Source organism: Ambystoma mexicanum, chromosome 14 (genome assembly GCF_040938575.1).
Source record: "Ambystoma mexicanum isolate Mex_15411 chromosome 14, UKY_AmexF1_1, whole genome shotgun sequence".
Lineage (NCBI taxonomy): Eukaryota > Metazoa > Chordata > Amphibia > Caudata > Ambystomatidae > Ambystoma > Ambystoma mexicanum.
The window spans coordinates 439770961-439791551 of record NC_090940.1 but is presented as its reverse complement, the minus strand read 5'-3'; the positions used below and the strand labels follow the sequence as shown (position 1 = coordinate 439791551).

Genomic DNA, 20591 nt, shown 5'->3' with positions numbered 1-20591 from the left:
ACTGGGAGATCTGGGTGCGGGGAGAATCTTGTCACCATCTGAAGGAGAGTGTCAAAGCTCGTGACAGAGCTGACCGTGAACCATGTCTCAGTAAGACTGAGGACATCAGGGTCTAGGTCTTCAAGGAGGTGGCAGATGTCAGAGGAGTGTGACAGCAGAGCGAGAGTTGAGAGTGGTAAAATGAAGAAGGTTGCCAGCCTTAAAGACCTTCCGGGGAGGGGTACAGATCAGAGGTACGCCCTGCAGAGGTGAAGGAGCCCTAGGAGGGGGGGGGGGGAGGGCAAGATATTCGAGGGGGAAGAGGAAGGGACAGCAGGAGATAAGAATAAATTGATAAGGCGAAGGAAGCGCCTGTCAAAGAGGAGGCGATTGGCCTGAGTGCCTTGGACCATGACAGTGCCATTAAGGTACACATTTGTAATGACTTTAGAGGAGTCGAAGGAAGCCACGAGAACTTCCCAGCTAGTGCCACCATTAATGGGAGATGAGTAGATTGGACAGAGCACAGATCGTATGAAGAGTCCATAGATCCGGCGAAGGAACGGCTAAGAGGATATCAGTAAGGGTCTGTCTGGAGGAAGCATTGGAGTCGGTGTCGGCGATAGGAAGACCAGGGTTGGAAGCCAAGATATCCTTTTTGAACTTCTTCCCATCAGACTTAGAGAGAAGGGAAGGATAGTCAATGGAGAAGCAGTTGGAAATGATAGGAGATACAGAAAGCACCATGAGAGTGGAAGCGAAGCTTAAGCAGGTAGGGGTGGAAAGGAAGGGAATAGTAAGGTCACTGGGCCAGCAAGTTACAGAGAAGTAGCAGTTTACAAGCAGAGCTCAGAGAAATTAGCAATGGTCATCAAAATGTTGCATTCAAGCAAAAAAGCAAAACATGCTAAATTTGACTTTCCAAGTGGGAGAATCAGATGTTAGCAAACGGTTATTAGGAGCACTGCGAATCCTAATTAAACATGGGAGAAACAAGTAGAAAGAAAGGTAATAGACAACGGAGGTAGGAGTGAGTCCAGTCGATGGGAACTAGCCCCTTCCTTATCTATGTCTTAGCTTTTGGACGATCTGAAATGTCAGGCCGAGTACGATAGTTAATTTCACATCCTTACTGCTCATGTCCTGTAAGAATGGCATTGTATTTTCCCCATGTTCCCTCCCTTGCCTTGAAGCGCTTTGAAACACATTGTGTATAGGCGCTATTTAAACTATCCTAACATAGTTCAGGAGGATGCAATGTCAAGGCAGTCCAGATTTCTTAGATATGTGAGGTGGCAGCATCTTTGCAGTCAAGGTTTTGGGGTGCATGTAGGTCCCCAAAGCGTCCTGGTAGCGGACAGGGGCCTTAGAAGTGGGCCTTAGAATTGAGGCTTTTGAATAACAGGCCGGCTCCTGCCTCCCGGTCCCAGTGAAAGGTAGATCAAAGAGGTAGCCAATGTATAAGGGGTGAGGGTAAGCAACAAAGGCTGCAGTAAAATCAGGCAGCCATCTTAGCAGGGGATTCAGGCTACTACGAATGGTGGACAAAAGCTCACAAGTTGGGAAAATCAGGAGCACACACAGCTAGATGCTGGGCGGTCAACGCGTGCTTCACACACATGCTTTTCTAAAACAGGCAGCTGCATTTTACACATGCAAAATCAAGAAATTGCACAAACTTGTTTTTCTTCTGCCACAAATTATCCCATTTTTACTGCACTCAAAAATTCAGAGGGGCCTGTGCCAGAGATTGATGGTCACAAAGAATTACCAAGTAAATGAGGCGCTGGTGCAGGAACTTAGTATGAGATACTAAGAAAACAGCTGATCTCACTTAGATTGTTGGTTCGTGCATGGAGCGCAAGGTTTGCAGGCCGTAGACAAATGAAAAAAACGCTGATCTCAGTTGTTGATTCACGCATGCAGTGCGAGATTTGCAGGCTGCAGATAAATGAAAAAACAGCAGATTCCAAATTTAAAAGGTGTGCACAGAGAGCGAGAGGGCATCAAGGTGCAGGGAAAACAATAGAACTCCAACTCACAGGGATCCCTCAAATCGAGTTCACAGTTGCTAAATATACAGTTCACTTTACATTATCATAATGCAGGATTCACTCTCCTTTAGCTTTCTCTTAGCAATGGGTCAGAGACTTTCGAGTGTACAAGGGATTTGACGTGACCCTTGTAGGGCCACTTCGACACCTCACGCCACCCTTTCCTAGGGCCTTCTGGTACTTGTAGTTTCAACACAGAAGGGGCCAGCGAGAGTCCTTTGAATGAGCACTCCTACGGCACCTGACCACTCTGCAGTTGGCCCATCTCTGGGATTTCCCCAAAATTCACACACACACGTTCTTTGTCCTCATGTTCTTGCATTTATCTAATGTTGCCACTTGCAACGTTGGGCTCAATACGATTCAGTTTGCTATAAGCTTCCTCCGACTCACCAATTGTGACGGGTCCACTGGCTTGGCTTGCTTCTGGAGTCAAGGACAGTACCACGGTAGCCAGTGTGCTCCCCGCCTGTGTTATCAATGCGGGAGGCCCCTGTGCACCATTGACATATATTCTTCCACACATCAGCTGTACTTACTGGTCTTGAAATTCCCTTTTCGGAGGCTTCGCATGTCTGACGTGAAAAGGGCAAGGGCAGTTGCTCCTTCGTCGTCCTTCCAGGTCTCGCTGCCTTTCTCCTCCATTTGAACTGCCGGTTCGGTGTAGCCGTTTCCTTGTGTGTTCGGTCATGCTCGTAGTGTGCTCTTGTGCTTCACCTTTTATCCCTGTGGACAAGGTAAAGGGCTGTCAGGTGTGTATGATTATTACCAATTGCCGGACTCTTGTGTTGGGGCATGTCAGGTAAACGGCTCTGGTATTCGTCCATTGTCTGTCACGGTTTAAGAAAGTGTTTGTGTTGAAAAGGAGGGTGGGGGCTGGAGCTTCTAAATATCCTACAGGGTAGGATGGGGAAAAGGTGTTACAAGGAAGGGGATACCGCGTCTCAACCTTCGTTGTCCCACTTCCACTCCCCAAAGAACCCTCATAATTTTGGCCCACAACAATCCTGTTACGTACAAAGCTGCTTAACTATGTAATTTCTTCTTCAAAAAGTTCCTTCTCAACACAAAATCAATCAAGAGTAACAAACCTTGATTACAGAGGTTTACTCCCTCCCCCTGGATTCTTCTTCAACATCCATGACTCTTGGTCTGACAGTTCTTTGCTTACCAAACATGGTCCTTTCTTTGGAGTTCCTATAGGTTTTGCCACTGCCTGGCATACTCCCCTGCAGGACTCATTGTACACTTGTGATTGCATGGTATACTTTCTTACCAGGACCTCTTATAGCTTCCAGGTATACTCCCCCTCATAAGCAACAGTTCCTCTTTCGCTTTCACCATCTTTATTCAACAACCAGTCCTTTCTTGGAAATTTTTGTAGGTTTGAAATTGGTTGATATACTCTCCTACCAGGAGTACTCATGTACTTGAAGCTGCCTGGATTACTCACCTGTCAGGACATATTACTTCCATACATATAAACAGTTTAACTTTACATCCAAAATTGCATACATCTTCCTTAGTTCGGCATTTCTAGTTTTTTCAATGTTCATTTTAAGTGTGCCCCATATCTGGATTCCATGCACTCATAATTGTTGATGTCTTGTTAGTACTGTGCCCGTTTGACTCCCAATCTTCTTGTTTCTGTCTCTTCAGCTTTTCAATGTTTAAACTGTTTGCCGCGGTGGCAAAACTGCCCGGGGTCCCCACTTTATTTGGGCTGACTCACTGGCTGTGTAGCATCTTCAGTCCAGTTTTGCACTTACACAGCGTAGCTTTGCCACCTGCTTTCCACTCTAAACTGCTCTGTCTTCTCTCAGACATCTCTTGCAACTCCACTCCTTCAGGTCCCAGTGAGGGTAACACTGCTTCCTCCAGCTGCCGAACACCCAGGAATCGTCCCGTTCATGGCGGCACAACATGCTTGCGCAACTTTACTTTCCCTCTCTGCTGTGAGGCCCTCGGGTCAGCCACACCGGCTCGTGCCTCCACTATCCTCTGAGGGAGATGTGCCGTCTTCTCCTGAACAGCTGCCGACAATAGTTTGGTTTCCATCTTTAAATGTCCCACACACAAGTGATTTCTGAAAATAACTGGCATGCTGATTGAGCTTGTGGCTCCTTCTGCTCTATGTGAGAAACCTGAAAGTGTCTCACCCGCTGGCCCCCGCGGATCTGTCATCCAGGTGGACCAGTGTGGTTAAGCAATCTTGATTTGCAAAGTGTTGTGCTGCAATACGTGGATGACATTTTAGTCTGCAGCACCTCAGAGGAAGCGTGCAGACGCGATTCAGTTCAGCTAATGATTATTCTAGCAGAGAAAGGGTATAAAATGGACAAGGAAAAAGTGCAGCATTGCCAAGAAGATATATGGGGCAGTTAATCTTGCATGAAGAAAAAAAAAAAAATAAAAAAAAAAAAAAAAAAGTTCGACCTGAAAGGGCGGAGGCTATTTTGAAAACAGCAAAGTCACACACGATAAAGCACATGCAAAGGTTTTTGGGACTATGCAATTATGTTAGAGCATGGGTATTCGATTAGAATTCATACATAAAACCCTTTTTACAGGCTAAGAAAAAGGCACAGGCAGCTCAGTAAAGAAATGGTCTAGACTGAGGAAATGGAGGAACGGTTTGAAGAGTTGAAAAAAGCAATTTGCACAGCTCCAGTCTTAGGAATTCCCAATTATGCTGAGGAATTGTTTGTTTTCGCACACAAATAGGACAGTTATGACAGCAGTACTCCCGCAGAGAACCACATTGAGGTACACGCCTCTAGCATATTACAGTGGGATTTTGGACCCAATAATGAGGGGTCACGTCACTTCCCTTGCGAACAATTTTTGGCAGCAGCCGCTTTCGCCATTGAGAAAGATGCCAGCATAGTAATGGGGTTCCATGACGTTATTTTCTGAACATGCTTGGTTTGCCATCTTGGAAAACCCTAAGGGTACTTGGACGTCTCAAAGGGCTTCTGCCTATGAGGTGGTCATATAGAATCCAGAGATTAAAGTAGTCAGATGTAGAATAGTGAATCCTGCCATGTTTGTAGCAGAGCCACCGACAGAAGATGCACATGATTGTTCAAATTATGAAGAATTCTAGGAGATCCCGAGGGTGAAGGAAAATGCTTTAGCAGCAGGGGAGATTCTTTTTATTGCTGGGTCTTCAAAGATTGATCAAAACGATAGGCACAAATATACAGGTGCCGCTGCGGTAAAGCACAGGGCCAATGGGGAGTTTGAAGTATTGATAAGTGCACGACTGCCGTCTCAATTTTCAGCACAAGCTGCAGAATTAGTGGAGCTGATTGTCATGCTCGAGAAAAACGCAGACTAGGAAATAACAGTGTACAGTGACTCCGCCTATGTGACGTCAGTGCATGCAGGGCTAGCATGTTGGAAAAGGAGGTGCTACCTCCGAGCAGACGGCACCTCAATGCAACAAACTGCATTGTTAAACAGACTTATTAGAGCACTACAGCTCCCAGTAGCCATTGCAGTCGTCAAGTGCGCAACACACTAAAGGAGCAGACTTCATCTCATGCGGAAATCAAGCGCAGATGAAGCCAAACGAGTTGCATTTTCAGAAGACATAATGAGCTTTGATACACCTGATGTGAATGAAAGGATGGTGGCGATGTGTGAACGACAGTTTTAACAGTTCGTCTAAAACTCAATTGGTGGAAACTCAAGGGGAAGCATCACAGGATGAGAAGGATCTGTGGACATGGAGAGGGTGTTCCTTAACCCCTTCCAAAGCATTGTGGCGACAGGAAAGCCCTGGTAAACCGGTAATGTCTGTAGCCTTATTAAGGGTGGGGTTAGAACACCTGTGCTACCCTGTGCACGTCACTAGAGAAAGTCTCGCAGCAGCTATTGCGGAGGACTGGTTTGTACCGAATCTGCTAGAAGACATTGCATTTCATGTATGATATGATATATGATAAGATATTTGGAACGTGCCTATACACAAGTGTTTCAAGGCGTGACGAGGCAGGGAGCGGGGACAAAGGCAAGACAGACAACGATCCTACTAAGCCAGGTGTCATTCAGATCGCGCAAGTGCATGGGCAGAGGGGGAAGGGAAAGTGCAAGGGGAAAGGGAGGGGAAAGTGCAGTACAGGGGCAGTAGAATAACAGGATAAATAATAAGGGCCATCTGGTGGCAAGTGCAGGGTAAGTGCAGACAAGTGCTGGGGGGGCTGTAGGGATACAGAGACAGTCCCGCTGTGCAGTGATTGCCAAGGGAGGCAGTGCAAGGGGAGAGTGGCTGGGCCAGGGACCGAGATCGGTGAGAGTGGCCCAGTTGCAGATTCAGTGCAGTTTCAGACAGGAATTTAGCCGGGGGAGAGGAGGAGAGAAAGCAGAAGCAAAGAGTAAGGTTTTGAGGTGCTTCCGGAACCGGAGATGGTTCTCCTCAAGTTTCAGGGAGGCAGGAAGGCTGTTCCAGAGCGAGGCCCCTGCCGCGGAGAGAGATCTAACCCCAACTCGTTGCTTGGAGAAGCGGCTGACCCTGAGGGAGTTGGAGACGGATGAGCAAAGAGCTTGAGAAGGAAGATATTTAGGAAGAGAGAGTTGAAGGTATTTTGGCCCCAAGCCGCAGAAGGCCTTGTGGACAATGCAGAGGGTTTTGAACTTAATCCTCGCAGCCACAGGGAGCCAGTGCAGAGATTTCAGACCTGGAAAGATATGGTCCCTGGGCTTGAGGCCAAGGACAAGTTTGGCAGTCCTGTTCTGGATAAGTTGCAGAGGGCGGAGAGTAGAAGCAGGAAGATTTAGATTGAGGCTGTTACAGTAATCCAGTTTAGAGAGAACCAGGGCTCTGGAGACAGTGAGCTTCTGGGGGAAGGAGTGGAAAGGAAGAATACCTCTGATGTAGTAAATTGCATCGTATGTCAAATGTTTACTGCTGGGCACACACTGCGGACAGTCAGAGGAGTCATCCTGCAACCTAATGGGCCTTTCCAGAATGTACACCAACTATGTCGATATGCTGCAGATCTCAAATGGATACGGATATACGATAGTGGAAGTATGTCCCTTTTCAAGGTGGATTGAAGCGGGTCTGTGTATAAATCCAGATTCCACGTCCCCAATCTTCCCTTTTGTACACTTTCTGCTTCTTCCGGGATTTCATTCAAATGACCATCATATTGTCATGTATGCAGGTGTGGTTTTCTCAATGGGAACACAGCAAAATCTTTAGTACGAGAAGTGTTTTCTAGATAGGGAATATGTGAAGTATTGAGATCAGATAATGGTCCCATTCTGTAAACAAAGTCTTTGAGCAAATAAGCTTGTTGCTTGGTATAAAGCACAAGTTTTCTTCAGCTTATCACTCGCAAGCGAATGGGATCTGAGAAACTCAACGGCTTGCTTAAGGAAAGGATAGCTAAATTGAAGCTTACATTGAAGAAAGGATGGTTACATTGCCTGCCCCTTGCATTATATGCATTAAGGAATCAGCCAGGCTATGACCATCATCTTGCGCCTCATGAAATAGTGACAAGGAGGAGAATAAGAACACCCCTCACTCCTCCATCAGGAACTAGAAGTGATACCCAGATGACAGCAGAATTGTTAGGAAATGAGTTACATGCCTACTTAACATGTAGGACTACAAGTATCTGTCATTTCAGAACAACTCAAGCGGATGGGGTGTCGGGCTCAGAACACAGATGAAGACCATACAGCAAACAGAAAAAAACAAATTACTACTGCATAGACTGTTTCCTGGTGACCAGATATTAATCAGGAACTTTGTTCTCAAGTGGCATGAACCTCACTTTCATGGCCCTTTCATTGTAGATGTTACACCTTCGGCAGTAAAACTCTTGGGAAGACGAGCTTGGATATTCCTCAGCGATGTGAAAGTCTACACCAGAGAGTCCCCCTCGCCGCCACCCCAGCTGGAAGCAAGCATCGGGGAAGAAGTTCAGCATATGCAGACTAGATCTATGAAGAGGAAGGACGCAGAGACTGCTCAATAGACGGATAAAGAGTACATTGGACTGTGGTTCTTTCGTGACACTCTTTGCAGGTACTAAACGAGGTGTGGAAGAAAGTTATTTGTTCTTGAGCCACAGGAGCTTGCTAATATTGGTCTGAGACACATTTAAGTCTTGATCGAGAAGGAAAAGATGCCAGATTTGGAAATCCTTTTCAACGACTGGAAGAGGGAGCAGTTCCCCCGATTCCTTTCTCACCAAGTTTCTTTTTGGAGGCACCCATGGCAGTGCCTGATGGCCACGTCCACCGGATCATACTTGCTGTTTTTCCCTTAATTCTTCGTGCATACCCTGCGCTTGTGGGGAGAACTGTTCCTGCAAGATCCTAAAAATGGTCCAATCACGAGGAGATTGCTTGCATCCATAATAGAGCAAGTTCTCCAGCTTCCCGAGTACTGTTTGGAAAACACAAATGCCCCTATCTTAGGACAATACTAATAGACTAGTTGGAATGGTCTTTTATTTCCTGATTGAAGAACGTCCTCATCTTGTTGGAAGGCAAACTGAAATTCATACTTTCTGGAGGGATTCAAGAAATCTAGTGGCGCTTAATCAATTGCTAATTGACATTAGACAGCAAGTTCGTTTATATTCCGAAGCAAGCGACCATCCTGAATGAGGCTTTCGAGGGAAGACATTCAGAACTTACCTTGGTTTTCTATTACTTACTGGAAATGCAACCATATTTTGTTTGGTGAAGGGACAACTCCTTTGTTTAGATAAGGAATCCTGTTAATCGTCCTGCAATCGGCCAGCTGCTTGAAAAGCTTGTGGGGCAGATCCAAATGCTGCCAAAGTATTTTATGATTTTGCCCGAATAAAGTTGGATTTTTCCTTCCTTAAAAAGTTTGAGAATGGGCAACATCGATAGGAATAACAATGTGGCCAACAATGAGAGGCCTCCGCGACGAGCAAGAAACTATTGCTGCATCATGTGGGCCTATTGGTATATCATTTATACCTGCATCTTGTTTATTGCGATTCTTCTCTCACTTACAGTACGTACTTTGTATTCTGTGGACCCAAATAAAGCAATGGTCCCTGTGTATCTTCCTATGCAGCTGGAGGGTGCAGATGTGGCAACTACAAGACAACCAAGACTTATGCAATTGTTCCTACTCTAGAGGCACACATTAAAGAGCCTAGTCCTGTAACCGATAAGTCTAATCTTCCCTATGAAGGGAGGTCAGCTTTGCAGGTTTTCCAGGATATTTGGTTACCCTTGTATTATGCCAAAAGAAAGATTAACAAGGGGGGTAAGTCTCTCGTAACCAGGACTAATGTCTGGCAGAGGGACTCCCAGGACCCCCCTTGTTAATCTGCATATTTAAGTAACTTTGGGTCTCACCCTAAGTTACTAGGGGAATCCAGACGTGGACCCCTTGCTCACTATTCTTAGAGAGGCACAGATCCACCCTACTGATGAGGTCCAACCAGACCGAAACACGTGTCTGGGGTTTCTGTTGGTACTCTTGTTCAGAGGAGAATTGCCTAGCATTTCGGTGCTGGACTGCCCCAGGGCAGGACAAAGACTGATATGTTTGGGATATTTCTTCTCTGTGAAAGATAGTGAGCTAAAGACTCTGGGTAAGTCTCTCGTAACCAGGACTAATGTCTGGCAGAGGGACTCCCAGGACCCCCCTTGTTAATCTGCATATTTAAGTAACTTTGGGTCTCACCCTAAGTTACTAGGGGAATCCAGACGTGGACCCCTTGCTCACTATTCTTAGAGAGGCACAGATCCACCCTACTGATGAGGTCCAACCAGACCGAAACACGTGTCTGGGGTTTCTGTTGGTACTCTTGTTCAGAGGAGAATTGCCTAGCATTTCGGTGCTGGACTGCCCCAGGGCAGGACAAAGACTGATATGTTTGGGATATTTCTTCTCTGTGAAAGATAGTGAGCTAAAGACTCTGGGTAAGTCTCTCGTAACCAGGACTAATGTCTGGCAGAGGGACTCCCAGGACCCCCCTTGTTAATCTGCTTATGCCAAAAGAAAGACATTTTGTGGCTGACCCTACACCAGCAGCACATGTAAAGACACCAAGTTCACTGACAAATGTTCCTATGATTCCCCCAGTAAGAAGAAATGATGCTGATATAATTCATGAAATGATTGAGAAAGCTCATGAGACAAGAGGGAGGCCTAAAAGTACCAGGGAGGATGATCATGACTTGAATGAGGACTCTCCATGGGTCGGTGGCTTTTCACTCGAGGGCGTGCACGTTTTTCCCTTTTTTTCTTTTTCAGCCTTAGTAGGCTCATGTTTGTGGCCTTTCATCTTTTCTTTCGAGGGGGTCGGGACTGCCTTCTGAAAAATATTTATCATCTGAAGTCTACGCCCCCCCCCCCATTTAGCTTTTGAAGTGACTTACCTAGGCAGGCTACTCTGTGTTCAGACGAGGAGTCTGAGGATGAGGATGGAGACCTGTGATGTTGTTTCTTCGATTTTTTGGAAAACGAAGAAGAATGCTGATAACCGCTTCGAAAGAGTTTCTTTAAAAGCTTCCTTGTCGGGGACTCACCCCTCGATTCGTCTGACAAACGAATTTTGGAACGGATCGTGGGGGGGGATTTTTGAAGGGACCTACCTGCATTTAGCTTTCCCTTTTGCCCCCTGAGCGCCTTCCGCCTTGTGGACTGACAATCTACAGTCAGCCATCCTATGGTCGGTGCCAAAGCACCACAAACAGATGCGATGGGGTCGGTTATGGAAATTTTTTCGACCCACATCGAAACATTTCTTGAACCTGGTCTTCAGGGTAGAAGATGCAGACATTTCACAATCTTTCAAGTTTCATCCCAAAACAACCACACCGTATCTGAAGCGAAAGCTTTAGCAGAAAAAAGGATCTGAAGTAACAGGCGCAGTGCATGCTATTTATAGGGTTGATGGCGTCATCGCGATAGGAGACGGAGCCCGTCGAGGAACATAAATCACACAGCACCCTCTACTGCAATAAAATTCCAAAGCAGCGGACGCTGGAATGGAAATATAAGATGAGGAATACGTAGGAGGACACAATCCATTCAAATAGCAGTAGCAGGAGGTGGAGTAGTTGTGGCCCTTCCATGTGGCAGAAGAAGCAGAAGTTAGAGAGCAGAGATGCTGGGACCACCGTCGTGTGTCAAAATGATGGGGGTCCTGGGAGGGTCTCTTCCGTTCGAGACCTTGATTGCAGAGGACGCGCAGTGGGAAGGACGCAATTTGAAAGCTTTTTCCATTGTCAGTCGGGCTATGGTGACAAGCGAGCACCGGAGAGCCGTAGGAGCGAGGAGAGCATCATCGGCTGGCGCAAGCCAAGAACGAAAGGTTGCCGGGCCACGCAGGAAAGCAGAAGCAGAGGACCTGGAGGCAGCGAGGCGAACGGACGCGCACACCAGACCCAGCGAGTTCACTAGTAGATTGTGATATCGGAGTGCTCCATAACCACCCGCTGACTAAGTCTAGGTGTCTTAAGCACAAAGTGAAATGGGAAAAGAAACGTTTATTTGAATACCAAACTGGTAGAAAGCAGACTATCATTCTTGTGCTAATCAAGTTGACTCAAAAAGGAGCATGTGGCAGAAAAAAAAAACTCAACCATCAGACACAAAGGGTGTGATTGCATATATGTGGGTGTGAGTACAAACCAGAAACAAGATAGGCCAATAACCCGAGAAACCAATACAAACAACTATTGTCAAAGCCAAAAAAAATCATTACAAGCCAAATTAAAAAGAACAAACATTGCCAAAGCCAAGAGGGAGCAATTAAGAATCCAAGTGTTTGCAGAACAAATTGCCTATACGTAAAGATAAGAGGAACTGGCTTGAACCCACTTTGACAAAGCCAAAGAAGTGTAAAATTGAGAGAACCATGGCCCGCATTCGGTTAATGCAGAAGTGGGGAAACAAGAATGGCAGGGGGGGGGGGCTGTCCTTCTGATAACAGACATTCTGGAGGAGTGGAGCATAACCTGCATTGTGTGTGGCAATCACAAGTGTGTAACAAACACCACCAATGTGGTTGTTTCACCAAAATACATGTTGTGAAGCAAGAGACCTTGCTAACCTGTTGGAAGCGAACCTTCACCACAGAAGTACTTAGTTAGTAGTTGTATTCTGCCCTGGCAGGAGAGTACACCTGGGCAGAATACATTGTAGTAGTAGGCCTGGCAGGTGAGTGGACCAGGTGGAAATCCTTGAATGTCAGGTTTGTTGCTCACCTTAGTCGTAGAGTGGTGAGATGAGGAAGTTTGCCGCTTACGATATTTCTGACGTAATTCGGCATCTTGAAGAAATGGATGTTCTTCCTCTCCGGTTACCACACTGAGCAAAAAGTAGAGCGCCAGTAGGTGTAACAGCCGGAGTGCAATGTCGAAGACACATGAAAAAACCACAACAAGGAAGGTGTCCAAATCCTTGTGAATAGAACAAGCAGGTTCAATAGAATTTGGAACCTTAATAGCTGAGCCAGAGGAACAGACAAGCAGACTGGGAGAAGAGAAGTAAGCGGTAGGAGGGGACGAGCAGAAGCAAGAGCAAAAGGACAGAGGAGCCAGAGCCAGGAAGAAGGGAGATTTCACGTGGGAAATGGCAAGGAAACACGGAGCACTGAGCTAAGGAAAAACCATACCTTAGCGTTCAGACGCACTGTATTCTGCATTGGCATGTTTTGAAGCCGGAACAGAACGGGTCTCCATGGAAACGCAAAGGCGTGAGAACGAGAATGAGGCAACCAGGAAGGAGAGGAGAGGCCTGTGATGTCAGTCAATGCGGCAGCCATCTTAACAGGGAGTCTGCGAGGCGTCCGCAGCAGACATTTTTGTTGATCCAAATGAATTATGGAAGTATTCTTGGTTTATGAGAAGTTATTTTGAGCGCTCTTCCACAAGTGGAAAGAAAAAACCTGGAAAATTTTTGAACTGTTGGTTGAATTCAAGTTGGAACTTTAGTTGTCAAATTGGAACCAAAAGAACTGAAGTGGAACTTTGGTACAAGACAGGATTCTTTATCCTTTTGCAACGGTTGAATAGAATCCTGTTTGAATCTGGGGAAGGGGAATTCACCCAGATTATAAGGAGAAACAATTATCAGGTTGTGAGCATCTATCTATATATAAAATGCTTAGGTATGTATCCATACTCAGCTGATGCCATTTTTCAATGTTAGGTTGCCTTCTGCTGTCCAAATGGCAAAGTGCACCCCCTTCAGCAACAACTATCATTTCAGCAAACAGAATGGAGCACGGTTCTTCGCAGTCACCTTAGATAAAACAAAGTAGGTGCTGTAATTATGCTACTATCCAAACTTAAGCCATCGCAGGGACTCTGTAGACGAGTAATTGTCAACCTTGTTCTGTTGCAAAGACACATCGTAGAGGCCCATGTGACTGATGGAACTTAGATACTGTTCTTATACCATGCATTCCTCTCATTGCATCCGATACGTTTAGCCTTTTCAATGACCATTCATAAGTCACAGGGACCTACGCCCCATTCCTGGAAGCGATCAGTGGTAATTCCGATATTTAATAAGGCGGACAGAAGTGACCCTATAAATTACCAACCGATATTGACCTTTAAGATATGCTAGAACAGCGTATGTTACGCCAGAACAGCTAGCAACTATATTTGGTTTATTTGAATTGCCATATATCGCCTTGTTGAGTTGCTGTATGTACAAGTGTGAGGGACAGAAACCTTTTGTTAGAGTGTTTCCATTAGTTTATTTTAGGCTGGGAAATCCTTGTCAGGGTAGGGGCTAGTGAGGAGCTTATTCAGCCTTTTCAGTTAATAAAATGGGATCTTTTGAAAAATATTCACAAAGTTGTCTGCCTCACATGTCCGACTCCTCACAAACACATTCTGTTTTCACATGCCTCTAGTCCAAACATGTTTCTGCAAAACAGTTTCAAGAAAAGTCTTCAAAGTGTAAGGGAGGCATGGTATCTTAAGTATGACACTGACACAAAAGGTACAATTTGTAAAACCTTTATTGAAATCTCTGGGTTTGGAAAAATTCTTACTTTGCCCCATAGCAGTTCAAAACGTGGATTGAGGCCTGTATGGGCTTCCACGTTAAAGTAACGTTTCAAAATTTCCAAAAGTTCTTTCAATGTTCAACAAAGGGGTTCACAGTTCAACAAAAACTTCACACAGGCCTCCCTTCATCGGGCTCGGATCTCTCAAAGCAAAACAAAAAGTTTACAGGGGTCTCCCTCTGTCAGGCTCAGACCTCTCAATCACAACACTTGTATGGGTCTCCTTCCCAAGCTATATTCACTTCTGTTAGGGGTCCCCCTTCCCCTAATTTATCACACTTCCGGTCTCCCTCTGTCCAGCTCAGACCTTTTCCCGATGTCAAAGACTTTTGACTGTGCGAGGCATTTACTATAGACCTCCACAGGACCACTTTAACTTTACCTTCAGCTTGCACTCTTGTGTTATTTGCCCAATGTTTCTTGGTCTATGCCGTTCAATATTATGGAGCACAAAAGTTCAATATTCACTTTCTACTTCCTCTTTTGCCAGGGTCAATCTTAAGCCTCACGCCTTTTAAAGTTCATTCACTTCATTGCTTTATAACAACAACAAAACACTTCACCTTTTGCAGAGACTTTCGAGTGGGCTAGTTCCTTTCGTCGGATCACTCCGCTGCTCTCCATTACTGGCTTCAGTAATTTCAAGTTAAACACAGGTCTGCCTTTCTTCGCGTCTCATCCACCCGCTTGTAGCCTTCAATTTTAAGGTATATGGTTTCCACTTCATGCTTTGCTTAATACACACCGGTCCTTCATCTCGCTCACCAACTCAGCGGCTGTGTACGTTCTTTTCTTGTCTTTGCTGTTTAATTGACAAGTCAAGGTTAATACCACAGGCTTGGCATCGCCTCCCCAACTCTTCCGTTCACCCGGGAGGGTCGTCGGCCCCTTTGAAACACAATGCAGTCTTCTTGTCTGGGATCTGGCCTTCCCCACTTATCTCTTACTGTTCTCTAGAGGCAACAACCTCCTGCAGGGAACTCCTGGGTTCCTTTACATTTGGCTCTCGTCCCTCTATCCGTTACTCTGCTCCAGTAGGGTCACCTTCGCCCCGGAGGTTCTGCTGCTTCTCGCGTTCCACGTTGCTCAAAGTGTCTCTATCTTCCGCCTTTTATCCATGTGGAGAGCTAATGTGCATCAGATGTCCAAAGAGATGGGTAAGGGTTAGCCTTGTTGCTCAGTCGCACTCTTCCTCGGCCCAGTGTTTGTGTAGAAAAGAGGGTGTTGGGGGGGCAGGGCAGTTGGTATATCAGAGAATCCTATGAAATAGGAGGGGTCATGGGTACGGGAAAGGGGGGGACTGCATCTCACCATGGGTTGCCTCACCCCCACTCCCAGAAGACCCCTCACCCAGGTGATCCTCCTACACTGGTACACCCCCAGGGTCTGGATCCAAAGGTGATGGCCATGCCATTGCCACCTGAGAGAGATCCCGGGGACTAGGAAGCGAGACACCCTTTGGTTTCTCACATACCCTTTCCCTTATGCGATGTAGCCGCATCTGTTTCACAGGGAAAATGGGAAAGGAAATCAACGTTCCCCTATTCTTTACCTTTTCGGTGTTCCACAGAGAAACAGTAGGGTTGCAAGCCTAAGAACCATCACATGACTCGAGGGTTAGAGTCCTTTCATTGACTTATCCATCCCAAAGGTGAGTGGTCAGTGATCGCCCATTTTATGGCAAGGGCTTCCGGTTCATAAACAGAGTAGTTCTTTTCATGAGGAATGAGTTTACGACTAGTGATTAGAATGGGGTATTCTAATCTATCATGTATTTGTGATAGACAATCCATCCCTCACAGGGTTAGGGGCAGTACTAATACAAATTCCTTCGAAAAGTCTACTGCTTTCAATGCTGGATTTCGGCATAAGGTTTGTTTCAGGTTAGTGTAACAAGCATCGTCCTCATCAGTCCAACACATTTTCTGTGGTTCTGGGTTTCTTAGCATGGCTGTCAATCTGGCTGTTCCATCTGAAATTTTTGGGATAAGCCTATGCTAATATCCAATCAATCCTAGGAACGCTATGAAGTCTCTCTTGGTCTTGGGTGTGGGAGCATCTAGGACGGCTTTCATGTTTTCTTGTTGGGGCTGGACACTGCCATTCCCTACAAAGCAGCTCACGTATTTCACTGCTCACTGAGCTAGCTTACATTTTTATGGATTGGCAGTTAAGCCGGCCTCTCAGAGCATGAACATAATAGTGGACAGATGGAAAAGATGGTCGTCCCATGTCTTACTATAAATGACTGTCGTCAATATAGGCCCCACAGAATTCGGAATAAGGCTGTAATATCCTGTCCACGAGTTGTTGGAAAGTTGCTGGGGACCCATGCAGTCAAAAAGGGAGGACTTTGAATTGGAATAGTCCTATTGGCGTCGGCAAAGCTGTCTTTTCCTTATCAGGTCCATGCACAGGGACCTGCAAATATCCCTTGGTTAAATCGAGGGTTGAAAAGAATGTGGCATTTCCAAGTTTATCTATGAAATCATCGATACATGGCATAGGATAAGCATCGAAGGCAGAGATGTCGTTGACCTCCCTAAAGTTTATGCAAAACCTCCAAGAGTGATCGGGTTTAGTTACCAACACAATAGGGGAGGACCATGGACTCGAAGAGGGTTCAATGATGTTTCTCTTTAACATTTTATTAACCTCAATCACTACTGGCTTTTATGCTTCTGGGAGTATGTATGGCTTCAAATTGACCATTTTCCTTTTTGGGGTTCTGATATAGTGGTACGTATCATGTACTGTCCGTGGTTTTTCACAGAATACATTGGTGAATGCCGTATTAAGGTTGTTCAAATTCTCTTGCTTATGTTTAGATAGTTCTTGGGAAATAAGTTCAGAGTTGTCTATTTCCTCGTGTACCAAACAAGACAATATAGATGAGGTAGTAGCTGAAGGATTTCCTTTCCACTGTTTCAGGAGATTTACGTGTTAGAGATGGGTCTTTTACCTTCTATCGGGTTGGGCTATTTATAGGTACAGGTTCCTGTTTGCTCTAGTACCTCCTAGGGCCCGTGTCTCATAGAGCCCATGTCACTTTGAAACAAGTTTATTTTTAGTGGTAGGCAAGAGGACTAACACGGTGTCCTACTGAAAATGATCTTCGATTTACCTTCTTGTCGTAGGTACATTTTGTTGTGCTTGAGCTTTTTCCATATGAGTGTGGACTTGACTCTGGATGAGTCTCATGTGCTCTCGTAATTGCGTAGCTGTTTGGTGGGGGATTGGCACCTCTTTTCTTTCTTCCCAGGTCTCATGGAGCATGTCTAAGACATCTCTTAGCTCGCTCCCGTAGAGTAACTCGAAATTATCCCAGTCCTTCCCATACTTGTCTACTAACTTTCTCCGAATCCTTTTGGAGGGTCTTATTAAATCTCTCTATAAATCCTCCTTTTGGGGGTGGTAAACCGAGGTTCTTAAGATGGTAATGTGAAGTAATTCCTTAACTTCACTCATAAGCTTACTCATGAAATCGGATCCCTGATCCGTTGGAATTTACTTAGGGAAACCACACCCTAGCAAAAAATGGCAACAGGTGTTTTAAAATATGCTGGGTTGTGTTCCGCATGGGGAAGGCTCCTGCATACAGCAGAGCAGAATCAACGATTACAAGAACATATTTACTACCCAGTTTCGAAGTTTCCAACGGGCCAATGATATCCATCCCGATTATAGAGAAGGGGACTTCTATTATCGGTAATGTGTTCAGAGGGGCAGGTAGGAGAATATGTGAGCTGGTTTTTTGGCATATCTTTCATGTCTGAATAAAGTTCTTTATGTCAGCATGGATACCCGGCCAATAGAATTTCCCACTGATGTGAGCTTGGGTTTTAGATTGTTCTAAGTGTCCCCCTGTCAAATGAGGGTGTGCAATCTCTAGCACAATCTTGCAATCGGTTTTGGGTATTACTTGAGTCTTACTTATGCCTTCCCCAGAGGTTTCCATTCCTTGTTTCAGGAAGAAAAAGGGGCTCCCCTTTCAATGTCTTTCTCCCTCAGGAATTACTTGTAAGAAAGCCTCTGCAAGTACTGGATCATTTCGCTGGGCGAAGGCTAGCTCAGGAATGATGGTAGGTTCCTCTTCCTTTTTCGCCTCAATGGCACGTATCTCATAGGCCTCGCAAAGCCTAAGTTACCTCTCAGTTTCTTCTGGTTCAATTTCTTCCGCAAAACAGGGAAATAGAGCTTTCTCAAGAATTCCCTGTGTCATTTTGTCCCCAGGACATATTTCAAACGGGATCTCGCCATGGTTCCGTAAGGGAACTTATGTCTCCTGGAAAGTCTGGGTCTAAAACGCCTGCTAGGCCATCTAGACCAAATTTCCAGGCTAGTCCAGATTTTGGGGCCAATCTTATGCAACAACCCCTAGGGGGTATTAGAACTAAATCAGTGAGAGTCATAACTTCTCCAGGTAGGGATAGTGGCTTCTCTGCTGCTACAAATATCAAAGCCTATGGATTTTTTTGTGACGGTAGAGGGGGTTGAGGCTCTGTTACTACGTTTCTGGAATTTTAGGGTCACCCAATTTGTCTCAATTGAATCGTATCCCACACCTGACACCATATATAAGGGAGGCATGGTATCACAAGTAGGATACTGACACAAAAGGTACAATTTGTAAAACTTTTATTCAATTCTCAGGATTTGGAAAAACTCCTACTTTGCCCTATAGCTAAGATGGGAGTAGTCTCTACCATCAAATAAAGAAAACACAGTCCTAGTCAGTCTGTCAAATCAAAATGGCCTATACTACAAAACCTAAGGCCTGCCCTATCTCTTATACAAAAAGTGTGTAAAGGGGAATATGTATGCAAGGAAAATCAGTGAGAAAATACAAAGAATCAAAGTGGCCGAGTCAGCACTCCTCCCCACGTTGGACAGCATGTAGTAAGGCAGTCCCCGTAGACAGGAGGACATACCCTGGCTCAGGTTCTCAAAATAAAGCAGTTCAAAACGTGGATTGATGCCAGCTTGGCCTTACACGCTAAAGTCACTTTTCCAGCGTTCCAAAAGTTCTTTCAACGTTCAACAAAGGGGTTCACCGTTCAACCAAAAGTTCACGCAGGCCACCCTTGATCGGGCTCGGACCCCTCGCAGAAAAACAAAAAGCTCACAGGCGTCTCCCTTGTCGGGCTCGGACCTCTCAATCACAACACTTGTAGGGCTTCTCTTCCCCAAGCTTTAGTCACTTCTGTAAGGGGTTCCCTTCCCCTAACTTATCACACTTCAGGTCTCCCTTAGTCGGGCTCAGACCTTTTCCTGATGTCGAAGACTTTCGAATGTGCAAGGCTTTTACTAGCGACATCCACAGGACCACTTCGACTTTCCCTTCAGCTTGCACTCTTTGAGTTATTTGTTATTTTCCCCAATGTTTCTTGGTCTATGCAATTCAATATTATAAACGAACTAGTTACTCTTACCTTGTAACGTTCTTTCGATGGGATGTTCCTCCGACGTATTCCTTATCTTAGATATAAATCCTTCAGCTTTGCTGGCCTCGGAAAATTTTTTTCGCCAGAGGGCGCTGCGCGTCGATGATCGCCGAGTCGATGACCCTCGACGGCCTCCGTGCCGACGTCGACGTCATCCTGCCTATAAAGGCCGCGCGCAGCGTCCGTTGCTCAGTTCCGTTTTGTAGTCCCCAGTAATGTTTTTGGATTAGACTAATCACCTTGAAGGAGCATAGGCTGCAAACCCACAGGAAGTCATACTGCGGGGATGGATGGGAGGGTCGATAAGGAATACGTCGGAGGAACATCCCATCGAAAGAACGTTACAAGGTAAGAGTAACTAGTTCTTCGAAGGGATTGTGTCCTCCGACGTATTCCTTATCTTAGATAGACTCCCATAGCAGTGGTATTGTGACTGGAGGCGGGAGTAATAAAAGTTATGTTACCCTTCCAGAATGGACAGAGTGTAACACAGCCTTGCCGAATCTAGTTTCTTGACTAGAGGAGGAATCCAGGCTATAGAATTTGGTAAATGTATGTGCGGACGACCATGTGGCAGCCGCACATATATCTCGAATTGGCACCCCTCTTTGAAGGGCTGAGGATGTTGCGATACCCCTGGTAGAATGAGCCCTTAGATTTTGAGGAGGCTCCTTTCCTGCCAATTTGTAGCATTCCAGAATGGCTAAAATAATCCATCTGGAGATGGTTTGTTTTGTTATTGGAAGGCCCAACTTATGTCCTGCATAACCTACAAAGAGTTGGTCTGCTTGTCTGATCTTAGCCAATCTGCTGATATAGAAGCTCAAGGCTCGCTTAGGGTCCAGCCTGTGCAGTCTCTCTTCCTCCTTCCCCGGATGAGGAGGAGGGTAGAAAGAAGGTAATATAATCTTCTGAGTGATGTGAAACTCCGAGACTACCTTCGGGAGGAAGTTAGGCTTCACCTGAAGAACAACTTTGTCCTTGTAAAAGATTGTATGTGGAGGTTTACACGATAAGGCTTGCAACTCGCTAACCCTTCTAGCAGATGTCAATGCTATTAGCAAAACAGTTTTGAG

At 45.6% G+C, this 20591-nt stretch overlaps 1 protein-coding gene across 6 annotated transcripts in view; it reads right to left on the bottom strand.

Moving 5' to 3' along the window:
* ENTPD5 (ectonucleoside triphosphate diphosphohydrolase 5 (inactive)) overlaps positions 1 to 20591 on the bottom strand; it is a 786147-nt gene that overhangs the window by 626554 nt on the left and 139002 nt on the right. The window contains exon 2 of one of the 6 annotated variants that reach the window (XM_069637647.1): positions 1751 to 1920. The exons of the other annotated variants lie outside the window; for them this stretch is intronic. The gene's annotated coding sequence lies outside the window, so the exon portion shown is untranslated. The remainder of the gene's footprint in view (positions 1 to 1750; positions 1921 to 20591) is intronic. 6 annotated transcript variants of the gene reach the window in all.